Genomic DNA, 14,172 nt, shown 5'->3' on the forward strand with positions numbered 1-14,172 from the left:
TAAATAACAGAGATGTGATTGCACAAAACATTGTTCAGTTTCCTTTTCTCCAGGTGCCACGTGACAATACTTCTTTCAGTTCACATTTGAAGTGTCTCAAATACCCATATGATTTCACCTTTTCACATATCTGTAGCTTCTTGTTTAACTTGTCTTTTATTGGAGAAATCAAACTCAAAAGTCATCTGAAAATCATGAACATCAGAATACTGCCCTGGTGTTTCCAGATCAAGTAACAAACAGCTTTAGGAGGAAAATACAGAAGCTCTCACAAGAGAGAGCATGCTGAAAATGTTAGCAGAGTGCTCTCCCTACTGGTTACATAAAGCAAGAGCAATTTTAAAGTGCTTTCCTTACTTCAAAACATAATTCTTCATTTAAATGTGTAAGTTGGTTCCATAATGCCGCTCAACAAAGTAAAAATAAAACCATGGTCTCAGCATTGCATGTTGTTTTACTGCACATTTCCTTCCTTCTTTCGTGAAAAATAAATGAAGGCAAGAACAAAAAATCAGGACTTCTTACTATGGAGACATTATTAAAAAATGATTATTAAAACTATGCATGTGCAAGTTTAAGGCCGACAGGATGAATTAATGAGAAAAGATGTAGCTGTTTTTGTCTTATGTAACTATTTGTTTAATTGCTGTTTGATGGGCATGTAAAATGAGATGCAACCCTTCATGGAAATGTAAAGATTCCGCTGTTGATTCTCATCATTATCTCTGATTTTGCACCTTTCAAAAACAATCAGCCCTTAGCTTTTCTCGTCTGCGGGGCATCTCCAGCATCCAGTTGCCTTGAAGTTTGGACTTTAAATCTCGGCATTTCTCCTTTTGCCTCAGCTTAATTACAAGCCTTTCTTTCCATTGCCTGCAATGTACTGTATGCGGTTCCTCTCACATGTCTCGCTGCAGTCTGGCCCCCCAAAGATCTACAGTATTACTCTTGTACCCCTCAGACTGTTTCAGAAGCCCTGGGCAAGGGTGTCACGGAGGCAGAGCTTACAGATGCCAGGAATGATCCAATTTGTGCTCCTTGTCACACACCAGCAGAGGCAAAGATTCCTGTGTTCCAGTGTTCACGATAAATGACAAGAAAAACTAAACTGTGGAGTTTACTGAGGCTGGATTCCCAAAATTCAATTTGATGGGAGAAAAGCAGCAATATTCAAATAAAATTACTCATTAAATACAGTACAGTAAATAATTAAAAAACAGCCTAAGTAGTGATGTCTTTTGGGGAAATGACCACAGTTCACACACTACCACTGTTAACGCGTCATGTGTCCCTGTTTGGCGTCAGTCATCAGAGATTGTTGTCAATGGCTTTGGGTGAGCTGTCACAATCTACAGTAGGTTTGCCCACTCCTCAGTACCAGCAGCCAGTCGTACTGGTGGGATCCTCGTAGCCATGCTGTCCTTCGGGGGCTCCTAGCTCTTCCAGAATCACAGGGCTGCAAGGGAAGCAGGATACTGTAAATATACGCCTTGTTAATCCCATCTGCACGGTCAGCACATGAGAGGAAAGGCTTTCATCATTGAATGTATATGTATTTTCATATTATAAATACAGGATTGTCACCAGGCACATATATCCTTCCTTACTACACAATATGTTAAGATTTTAAATTTGTTCATGAAACACCTCACTTGAAAACCAAAAGACATAATATTCTAAAACAATTCCAAAGGCTTTCAAAGAAACACTTGAGGTTGAAGTACAGTATAACAATGGCAACGCCTAGAGTTTGAGTCTAGGCGGAGCAGTGGCAATGTGGCTCAGGATCTGCGCCTGTGGCTGGAAGGTTGCTGGTTCAAATCCCACAGTCGGCAGAGGAATCCTACTCCGTTGGGCCTCGGAGTAAGGCCCTTAACCCCAGCTGCTCCAGGGGTGCTGTATAAATGGCTGACCCTGTGCTCTGACCCCAAGCTTCTCTCCCTGTCTGTGTCTCATGGAGAGCAAGCTGGGGTATGTGAAAAGACTAATTCCTAATGCAAGAAATTGTATATGGCTAATAAAGTGATGTTGTTGTTGTTGTTGATACAATGCTCCAAAACGAGTAATGGTGTGCTCCTGAGCCATTTGCATGAAAGCTCGGAGCCCCAATGTCCTGAACGCTGATCTGCTTTGCACACGCCTAGAATTGTGTGGAAGGCAACACTTCACAACAGCAGCTTACACTCAAGGTCCTTCTTAATAGCCACAACGTATTCAGAAACCACATTTCAGCAGATGCAAGACATTTCTCAAATTTAACAGCTGTCTGCAGCTGGGAGGAATCATGAGTAGACACGTAGACTTCTCAGTTTCTGGATTTTTTGTTACTCTTACTCTTGTAGTGTAGTTTGACCACATAATGTCTTCCACAAGATTAATCTCCCTGACTCTCTCAAGTGACAAATTTAAAGGCAATTAATTTTAACACCATAAGTCACCTAAAACACGAGCATTATCAACAGAACATGCCTTGTGATGCACTGGTGTATTACTTTGTCTGAGCAGGAACACGTTCTTACATACTCAGTGATTTGCATCCGTAAAATATAATAACAAAACTAACAACCGTTTTGAAACTAGTTACAACATTATGAAAATCTCACTTCATTGTAAAATATCAGCACCTAGTTTTGTTTCAGTCCTGCAAAATTATAAAAAAGTAATACAGTTCTACAGCACCATGCACAATGGTTCAGTACTCAAAAAATTATTCCACTAAGGCTTTTAGCTCTTGGCACGGAACACTGAAAAGCTGCCATAGTTAGTTATGTAGAGTTTGACTGCTGCTTCACATATTAAACCTGCTTTTAAAAGTTAGAACTCCTGCTTGGATAAATAAAAAAAGCTGGAGGCACTGATGGACATAGTCCAGCTTAAATCAAAGCTCTGTCCCAAAAATGCAACCACAGATTTCTAACCTAGGCCTAAGTGGTGGCTTTCCATTGGGTGGAAGTGAAAAACTTCCAGACAAACAAAACCACTATCGTCAACTTGGTCTGGAAACTGCATGGGTTAAAGTTTCAGTTTAAATTTGGCTTTGGCTTAGCATATGTTATCTTTGCCTTGAAGGATCTTTACGCGAAATGGAAGCCATGCTGAATTCATTTGAAACAAATGTACACATGCAGTATTCTTAGAAAGAGAATAAGGATCTTATAATATATTCAAGGCTTGAAAGTCGTTGTTTTACTTTGAAAACAATATTGCTTATTTTTTGGATTACATTGCTGAAATATCTAAAAGCTAACTAGTTCTCATGCTGTCAACACAGATACCATTTCACTATGGATACTAGATTTGAGGCTTCTGGCATTGTTCTGCCAAGAAGAGTTACTTCTTCAATAATATACCATTTATTTTGTTTATAACCATGATGGTTGCAATATTTGAAATGCAAATCCTTTCCCATTTTCAGCATAAACTTTATAATTCCCATTTTAGGGAACCTTTAAAAAGTAAACTTTTTTCCATAGTATTGTATTTAATCTAAATAAAACTATCATATAACTGGGCTTGGTATTTTTCAACCATTATATCTTTCCTGCATGCAAAATACCATAATAAAACACTGGCCTTTTCATTTTCTTCTTTAAACTGTTTAAACAAATCTAGTTTTAGGTTGATATTGTCCATTAAAATCTAAAGTATATTCTTCAGCTTTTAAAAGTACTAACACAGGTGCAATGCATTATGACTGTCAAATTAAATATTCTTCAGAAAATGTTTAAAAAACATCCCCTATTTTTTCCAAAAGTTAACATTATGCCTCTTCCATTGCTTCCATTCCATTGCATAAATCAGCTGATTTGAGGCAGCTTCCATGTTGCAATTAAGCTACTGTACACATGTACAAACAATAAACTGCTAATTAATTGAAAGAAGTATCCAAACTTTCAATGAAGAAGCTTGCACTTGCCAGGCCAAGAAACAAATGAGCAAGTGTCAGCTCATTAAAAAAAAAAACTATTAATTTTACCAAAAAATTCAAATAAACAATTACTAGGTGTTTGTACTGTATATGCTCACAGTATTGTGTGAACAGCAGGAATATAGTGTAAAAGTGAAAAAGTACCAAGCCTGCCTATAACACAAGAGCCTTAAGACAGCTATAAAAAAGTAATACATTAGGCTTCCAGTTCAGCTGCTTTTAAAGGAACCGGAAAAGCAGGAGAAATGCTAGAGTATCTGTGATAAATACAGCACACTTCTAATCCAAAAAGCACTCATGCCAGGTCTGAGCATTAAAACCTAACCAAGCCTAGCAACTATTTATGTCAACAGCAAGCTGTCAAGTGATTAAGGCCACGTTTTTAATATTTTACGTAACTACTGTTTTCCTTATGTATGACTTAAAACCATGTAATTGTATTTGGCGCATCTCATGAAATGGTGCAGGCAGTTCCTACAGTGACATGTAAGAGCCATTCAACACGGAAAGGAAACAGATAACTGCCTGACAGGTTGGCTTCACAAGATGGTTGCTGCTTTGAGGGAAATTCCCCATTAACCAGTCCCTCCTTCTCTGCAAGTACTTCTCTGGCAGTTCCCTCTTGTATGATTCATGAAAGACCAGTAAAAGGCTAATTGTTCAAATTAATTTGCGTAAACGACTAAGCAAGAGATAACAGAATTACATCTGCACTTGTTTGGCATGGATTCAACAGCGAACGGCCCAGACTGCCAGCTGCTTCAAGACAGCATCCTCGCCAGAAATTAAAAAGCCACAAACATTAATTAATACACTTTTTTGTTATGTTATTAATTTGCACTGAAAGGTTCCAGGGTGCAAAACTGCTGAGAAGATGAACCAAGATAATTAGAATTAATGGGCTCTACACAACATTTTTGCAGCTGAAGTTTTTAAAATGAGAAAAAAAGGGGGAAAAAAAACATGAATGGGACAGGGAACTTAGTTTTGACACCTCCATTAATCTCCATGATAATGTAGCCATTAGAATTAGAAGGATTAAGTGCCATGGCTCCACTGTTATCCATCACACGACAAGTTCTACTCCATCTGTCATTGCCAGAAGGAGAAGGCTGTCCTTGAGGATGCTGCAAGTGTGGCTCGGGGAATTCTAGGAAATGTAGTAACGAGTGTCAGAGGCTAAGAAATAAATCTCTGAGCCCTCTAGCTTCCAAAGGGAAGTAACAGTCGATACGCTGTGCTTGTCAACTTAGTGTGTTATCTGCACTGTAAGTGCTAATGAGAAAACTAAAACTCTGTACGGGCCTGCACGAATTATTCCCCCAGCTAGCAGGCAGAGCCATTGCCAGCAAGCCAAAGGGAACATTGACTTGCTGTCTCTGATCAGAGAGAGGTGTCTTTGTGGCCTCAGCATCGGGCATTGTGCTCTGATGCGCTGCTGCCAGGTTGGGCTTGGGTGCCCAGATTCTGCCTCTTGGTAAAGATTCAAGTCTTGACGATGGTTCTGAACACGCCGGGCACGGGTCAAGGCGGAGAAGAAGCAGACCTCCGGCAGTTATAAAACTGACACTATAGAACTTGAGGAGAAGAAAAGGAAAGTCTATTTGGCTGCTCAAAATGACATATAATCATAAGAAGGGTTACAAACCAGAAGAATCTCTTCAGCTCCTCGAAGAATATAAAAACATAAGAATGGTTTCAAATGATAGTAGGCCAATTCGCCTATTTTGTAATTAGTAGGTAATTGAGCCCAGGATGTTTTATATTAAACCTACCAGACAAGATCCAAGATTTACATTTTGGCTTATTATTGTATTTTTTGTATTTCTGTCCAAATTTTCCTTTAAATAAACTGTTGTTTTTTTTAATTATTTTAATTATTTATAAAAATATATTTTTGTCTGGAGAATACAATTGGGAAAAATAAAGCATCTGGCCAACTACATACTTGTACAGTATATTTTTGTGTGTACACATACAGTATATATACGTGTATTTTAAAGTCATGTATCATAGTGTTCTTTTCAATATTGTAGAAGTAATTTAAGCCTTTATTATACATTCATTTTAGAACACAAGCTGCCAAGATAATAAAAGTATAGTTCTAAGTGTCTTTTAGCAGTTACAAACCTTCACAGCAGTAGAGTTCATGATCACCCATTCAGGCTTTGCTGTTTATGCTTCAGTAGGTTGATATATGAGGAAGGACTACAGACCTATTTTCGTTTCCTTTCTCAGAAACTAAAATCGATGGGAAAACATGGACTATAATTTATGTTTATTTTTATAAAGCCCCTGCCTCTTCCAAATAATTGTTCACCTGGGTGTCATAAGTCTTCTATTTATATCCAACATGAGAGATTATGTCTCTCGAGATTATTATTACTTTTTCCACATACAGTATAAGCAGTATAAGAGACAACAGCTGTGAGAACTCCTGACACATTTAATTGCATTATAGTTAAAACCTGTTATTATGAAGCAAAAACAATAGTAATGGAGATGAAAGGAAACTATTCCTACAGCTTCAAAGATAAAAATTAGCCTTGTAAGTTTTGCATTTCCTATCTCTTCTGCAACTAATAAATGATTGAAACAACCAAAAAAAGAACTGGGGATCTATTTATATTTTGTTTCTTTTCATTTTCTCCTCAATCCTTCTTCATGTTTTACTAATTTTAAATGAAGCTATTATTTCATGTTAATTCTGTTTACGAATAGTATCTCCAGGTAACAAATTTTCATGCATTGGCCATAAAAGTTTCTTAAAGCAAAAATGTGATGATTGGGTAAAGTAGCTCAGGAGACATTACATGTGATAATGAAGTCTGTGTTGAAGGATTATCAGTGGCTTCGTGACATTTTTTAATTATTTTAAAGTGTCGTTTCAATGTCCACTAACAGTACCGCATCTGCTCATTTCCCCCAGCTCAAGCAAGCAGTGTTTCTGATCCTTCACTCGTACAGCAGCTCTTCAGGTCTGAAGGTTTATTTTTCCTGCTTCACTGGACAAATATGAGATATATCTGAAAGCCTTGGTACAATTTTCTCTGTATAGAGTCTTCAATTCATTTTCATGCCACCAAGTAGACAGCTTTAATAACTGAAATGACAAATAAACTGGAAATCATTCCAGGTCTTTTCACTTAACTGACAAGTAGAACACTCTTCATAATGAGCCGCCGGTCTCACGTTTTCTCTCCGACCATAATAGGTTCATTTAAGAGCGTCAGACCCTGACACTTCATCATTTATCTACATTATTTCTCATCTTCTTTCAAATAAATTACTGAATACTACAGTGAACACGTAAAAAACAAACTGACTTCTTAGCTGTAAACAGGGAGATAAATTGTTCCAAAGTTTGTTTGTTTTTTAGTCTTTCAGGCAAGTGACCGAGTTTACATTTTAAGATATGTTCTTACTTCGTATTATAAATTTACTCTCTTGCTTCTTTGGCAAATTCTGAATTTTGGAACTTATAAACCTTTGGGGACTGATGATGGCCATGTCATCTCTCTCCAGTGGTGAATGAAATAATTCAGAAATAGTGTCGGACTGATTAAGAAAACAGCAGCTTATATTTATACCCATCCAGTACAGTCTTTTCATTTCTAAGAAAGATAATTAGACCATTAACAAGCATAGCAATTAAAATTGTTAATATTGTCAAAAAATATTGTATATTGTCATCACTACTATTATTTACATACTGTAGGATGGATTCAGAAAGTCCTAAAATCTTTATGCTTTTATTTTATTATATGGCTCAAGTGAAATTCTTCATTATACTTCTAATCATATCATTTATCAAAAAAGAACTCATGCATATCAAAATGCGTGATTGTATTAACTAGACTTTGGTAAGATTATAGCCGTTCATGATCTTCATAGTTAAACCAGGAGCTTTAAAAAAGTTATTGTGGTTTGTGTAGGCTTTGTTGATTTTTTTTTTACAGTGCATTTCCCGAAAAGTCACATCTTTTAAGAGTTCAGCTCCCATTTTTTATTTTGGTATTTACAGAAAACTAACAATGCTCATATGTTTCACTCATAGAAAAGGCTTATTTTTTCTATCATCTACATCCATTCAGTTGCTGTTCACTCAGAAATACTTTGGTGTCATTTACAATACCTTCAAGAAGCATGTGCAGTGAGTTTATAGGGTCCTCTTTCACTAGCTGAGCATTCTATATCATCTTTAAACTAGACCTTTTGTAACAGGAGCATCTCTTTCCATGGCACATTTTATATCAGTCCCCAGGTTACATATAATTGAAAGTGCCACATGACTCTTACAGGTCTGTAGGAAACACAATGCAATATATTCACACATAACATTTTAAAAATACATTAAATAGCTGCCATTTTACCGTTTTAGCTGCAGAGATTCTGAAAAGCAGGAAATTGCACGCAAATGACAACACTACCACCGACGAGTAATACAATGTTGCACTCTGACATTTTAGAAACACATATCACATACACATGAAAAAAGAAAGCCAAGCAAAAAACTATTCTGAAAATGCACGTTCCATTAATGGGAAGATTAATAGTGTTTTGATGGAAATATGTCAGTTTTGCAAGGTGTGATGGATTTGATTTATCGTTCTTGACAAAGTTGCTACAAAATGCCTTCTCCCGACAGCTCCATTATTAAAACAAAGTCCCAAAATGTCACCTGTTGTGCCCATTGTGTAACCTTGTAATTTTCTAATTCAATTTCACTTTATCCCCCAAATTATGCAGCACTTATATCATGAACTCGTAATAACAATTACAGTTTGACTGGAGCAAACCTGCAATTCGCTTAAATCAAACCAAGTAGTATTTTATTAAGCTGCCCTGTTAAATCAATCTAAATCTAAGCATAATAAGTCCCTAATCAGGTAGTAGAAAGAATAATAGGTTGTCATGCTTGAGAAAAAATAGGCAATCATGGAATGTTTTCTTTAATTAGGCTCAGTAAAGTGGAAGGGCTGAGTAAGAACAGGCAAGACATTCATCATGGGCAAGGTGGGAAATTATTTCAATTACCAGGAAAGGAGGGTGGAATGTAATAATGTGAGCTGTGTCAAAGAGACGAAAGAGACACCAAGAGTAGAGCAAGTTGGGCGCAGTACTCAAGCTCAGCTCATAGTGCTCTCAGTTACCCGTGAGAACAAATACTCTAGCTTTTTTTAAAACTGTCGAGAGAGAACACAGAATCACACGGACAAACTTATTTGTCCAGAGCAGCTGATGAGCTTCCCCAAAGATCTCCCCTATGGTGCCTGCAAAACACAGGTCTTGCAAATCAGTACTCTTCCAGGAAACAGGAGGGGGTGAAACATTAACAGAACAGATGACAGACACTATTAGCTTTCTCCTAGTTGCCTCAACTCCAGCGTGCAGGTATAGTGAAACTGAATCCCTCCATGTCCTTATAAGATAATAACATAAACCATGTTTTAACTGTTATTGGATTTGTTATTCCAATGAGAAAAATACTGGCTTAGTAACAAGCACCACTGTTAAAGATGCTCTGGCTGGTGCAAGTGTCCAACACAAATACAAAGATTGTAAGCCTGTTCACTGCAGCCTCAGGTCCTGAATGCAGGCTTCTACAATCCAGACCACTAGAGCAGTCTTCCTGAGCTCGACTGCTGTTTGCTTTAAAAAACCCGTCAAAAACCCTGTAAATAAGAGCCAGAAAAAAGGTTCTAGTTTCCATGATACACTGTGAATTTAAACAAAATACCCCTTGTATATACAGGTATATTCCTTAACAAAATGTACATACTGTAACAACACATGAAATGGATAAATATTACTTCCATATCAATTATCAATACTAAAGATTTGTGAATAAATTCAAGACTTTTGTCTTTATAAGTAAACTACCAGTTTATAAGTAAACTTCCAAAAACAGATTTTATCTGTTTCCTTTGCCTCCATGATTTATTTAAAAAGATGTCATGCATTCATTCTCTCTCATCCTCTAATGATGTCCTGTTGTAAGATATAGGCTTAATCTACAGAATTTACAGCCCTTAATGCACATCAGAGTTTCAACATCTATTGATTCATGTGGGATTGTTTTAATTACAAGTAGGAGTTAAATATAAGGAGACAATTGAAAAGTGCTTGTGTCTACCACATGATTATAAGACTTGTATCAGATCATGATGAAAGAAGAAAGTTCTTTTTCAGTAATTAATGTCTTCAATATGGTCATCGTCTGCTTTAATTATCACATCTAAAGATTTAAATGGGATGCATCAAACTTTAATATTCCAGATGTAAATATGTATGTTATAAGATTTAGTTTGGACTGATGATAGAAATGATGATAATGATTATTTATTGGCATCTAAAAATTAAGCATTCATGCACATTCCTATTCAATCAAAATATGTACCTTATTAATATGATAAAAAATCTGTATAATTTAGCATGTCAACTAAAATAAATAGCATCATCTAATTAAATCCATATTAATAAAGCTGTGTATTAACTGTGTTTGTGTGTTAGCCCAGAACATGTATTTACTGTATGAATGTGCATGTCTAATTTAGAGAGAGAAAATACTAAGGCCAGACCTATTGATTTTACTCTAATGCACACAGAAAACTTACATAAGGATTGCATGCCATGCAAATTTACAGATCAATACTCTGATGTATATAGCTGTCCGTCTCCGTTATCTATAACAGAAAATTGACCCCTGCCTCAGGAAGCCTTCATCTTCATTACTTGTGAATGTCAGAAAGTATTTAAAAAGACCCCATAAAGGGGTCTTACAGATACAAATGGCCAAATGAGGACACCTAGAGAAGCAGAGCCACAGATGTAGGGGCAATTAAAAAGTTCTCATTAATCTTAAATCAGAAGAACAGGCTCAATTTCACTTCATTACCAGAGAATGATTGCAAGTGAGCAGACAAGGTCTGTTTGATTTAGTGGTTCGCAGAACCAGGGCAACAGAATAACTGCAATGTCTGCTCCATCGCTCATGAAGAACAGGTCCACCAATCACCTGTCAGTAACCTTGATCTACCTTGTTTCAGGTGATTTCACTTTTGTCTATTATTCTGTTACAAAGCCTGTGGAAATTAAATACAGACTTCCCCCAGCCCTTTTTCACTGCTTCAGTAACCCACAGGCTCCATCATAACACTACTGAAACAGCAATAAATCATTTCAACTTTCATCTATTGTTATTGATGAATGGGCAATTATTTGTCATCTAATATGCTGAAAATGATGACCTAAGAAATAGATCAACTTTTTTTTTCTTCAACCAAGGACAGCATTGATGGATTGCATCCTTAAACTGTTATTACACTTATAATGTGGTGCTCTACTGTGACAGCCCAGCCAGTTTTTTAATCATTTCCATTGTAGGCAGCGCAGAACAACTGTGAGCAAGACTCATAATTCATGTTCTTTTTCTAGGGTTTTGGCAGTGGAGTGAGATGAAAATGTTTATATTCCCACTGAACGATTTTTACCTGACTAGGCTGAAGATTGCTGTTAAATTGTAAATAAATGGTTGTCTGGCGAGCCGAAACTGAAGACTGTCAGATTGAGCTCCCTGTGTTTTCCTGCAACGTTTATCTTAGAGGCAGAAGAGTTGAAGAAGTCTCTTCAGCCCAACAGACTTGACCACCAACTACTGTACCTCACAATATTCTTGCACATTTTTGAATAACTGTGTAACTGTGTGACGGCTCACTTTTGATCCATTCTGGTACAGTCTAAAGAGTTATTAATTAATTATTAACAATATTAATCGTTAAAATGATTTTTTTGTTCCAGTACTATCTTACCTGACAATTGTATGTGAGTTCACTTCTTGCGGTTGCTGTAGAAAAGAGTGTATTAGAAAAAGGAAACATCTAAAGGTAAACCTGAAAAAAGAATCCAATTTTTTTAGTTTTTAAGAATATAATCAAGGTTCCAAACAAGAGGAGGACATTTGGTCTATCTGTCTGTTTGGAATTAGCAGCTTTATTGATCAGAGGTCTTCATTCTGCCAGTTCTTGAAAGTCGGCTTCAACAACATGGTTGGATAACTTGTTCCAGATTCCCACAACTGAAAGTGTCTCCTTTTCTCAGTTTAAAATATACAGTACTTCCCTGTAGTTTCTTTTAAATGCAAGAAAAAAGAAGCACTGTTAATATTTACTCTTTAAGAAAAAACGTTTGCAACCTTATGTCCGTAGAAAGTAAGCAGAGTCATATTAAACCTAGAAATTTCTGTTATCAGATGCTAATTTAGCTTTCCCCACATACCATTCACCTTTTAGTTTTTGCTCTTTACGTTACAAAAGCAAAAGAAAAAACACATTTCATAAGTTCCATTCGCTCAGTGCAGTCCACAGACACATAACTGCATTCTGCAATTAACAGTGTTTGATATGTGCATGTGCAAAGGAAACTTAATTAACCAAATGCAAATTTTACATTGGTATGCGTGGTGTAATTTTACATACACATTTGATGTTCTAAAGAAAACTGAAGCTGTATTTGGAACTCCTGAGAATATGTCTATTTAATAATTAATAAAATGTTCTAGAGTGCATAAAGTCAAAAGACTCACAGATCCTGCAGACAGCTACAACTTTTGACATATTTTATAAAGGTGCCTATTACTTCTTTATATGCTACACAGTATATTTAATTCAATATCGAAAAGGTTAATTATGTACAATTTACCATAAAATTATTGAACCTGTTTTGTTTCACTGAAGAATTCAAATGGAGTCAAACATGAAAGAGAAGCACATAATGATATGCTGTGTTTATATTTCAATGTGAGTTACACAGCGTTAAACCACTTGTAATAAAAAAAACTCATCTTTTGCTTTCATTCAGAATTAGGCCTTACAAGTTTTTCATTATGTTAAAAGAAAAAAAACTGTTTCCAAATTTAAAACTGAGCACATTTCAAGATAATTCTTCAATGAAAGAAAATTACTTGTTGCACACTTTGATGCATATTTCAATTTCCAGAAAAACATGAGATCCACTTCACACACTCTGCACACTGGCTATATTTATAAGAAATGTGCTCTTATTTCTTATTGGTTCTTATTGGTGTGATTGTGATAGACTGATAGCAGGGCAGTCTTCAGTTTAGCATCAACATCTTCATATTTCTAATTGGCGTACACATTCACAACTATTGTTTGCTGATGTATGCTTAGGTGCCCCTATAGCATTCAACAATGCAATGTGTCACCTGTGCTGCTGTGCTGTGTCTTGGTCATGAACTGGCAACACCACCAACCCCTACAGTGCAAAAAGGGAGCAGAGCAAGAAAAACCAAAAAGGTTTATTTGCGATTAAATGATGGATTATGTAGGAATATAATGTCATGTATCAAAACAAAGAGTTATTGTACTACAGTCCACAAAGACATTAAAAGCTTTGTGGTAAGGATCATAGGTAAAAAAAAACAGGTAAAATCATTTTAAATTAAATTCTGATCCTGAGTTGTTTTCTTAATATTTCCATTTCTTATGAACAGAGCTGCTTGTAAGAGGAAGAGAACTTGAAATATTATGCCAGTCAGATTGGCAGTAGACATTAGCAACTAGCAAAACTCACACCATTAACAGATATTACTTCTGTCGAAAATGAATGATTGAACCTGAAATAGCTTGCAGGTGTTGCATTGGATTATTATGAAACAGAAACACACAGTTAACATTATGCTTGTGATACAGTAAACTACCTTTACAAATTATACCATGAGACATATGGAAGGCAGGGAATAACATGAATAACGAAAGCTTAAATTAGAAACTGTAGATTTAAGACAGCTTCAACATCGCATTAATTACGTTGCACTAATTAAGCAATTAGTAAGTGTTTGTGTGCTGGCTGTTTAGATGGAATCTAATTCTGAAATCTAAACAATATTAATTCTCATAAATCTTAGGTCAACTACTGTTTTCTAAACATAAATACAAATCTGTGTGTACACACAAACTCTAGTAGGGATGAGATGGGAGAACAGCACAAGCTCCCCCATTTACAAGACGTACTGTAACTAAGCGCAAATTCACAGATTGTAGGAATTTGGTAAAAAAGAAAACCATCAAAAAGAGAGAAGAACAGAACTAGAACAAGAACTTGCATTCATATAGAAACTGAATTCTATAAAAATTCTACACAACTCGAATTTCGAATTTTTCTAGAACTCCTTGACTCCATCATCCCACAGGAGGGTCATGGGTTCAAGCCCTGGACATAAT

Source organism: Lepisosteus oculatus, chromosome 12 (genome assembly GCF_040954835.1).
Source record: "Lepisosteus oculatus isolate fLepOcu1 chromosome 12, fLepOcu1.hap2, whole genome shotgun sequence".
In the NCBI taxonomy this organism is placed as follows: domain Eukaryota; kingdom Metazoa; phylum Chordata; class Actinopteri; order Semionotiformes; family Lepisosteidae; genus Lepisosteus; species Lepisosteus oculatus.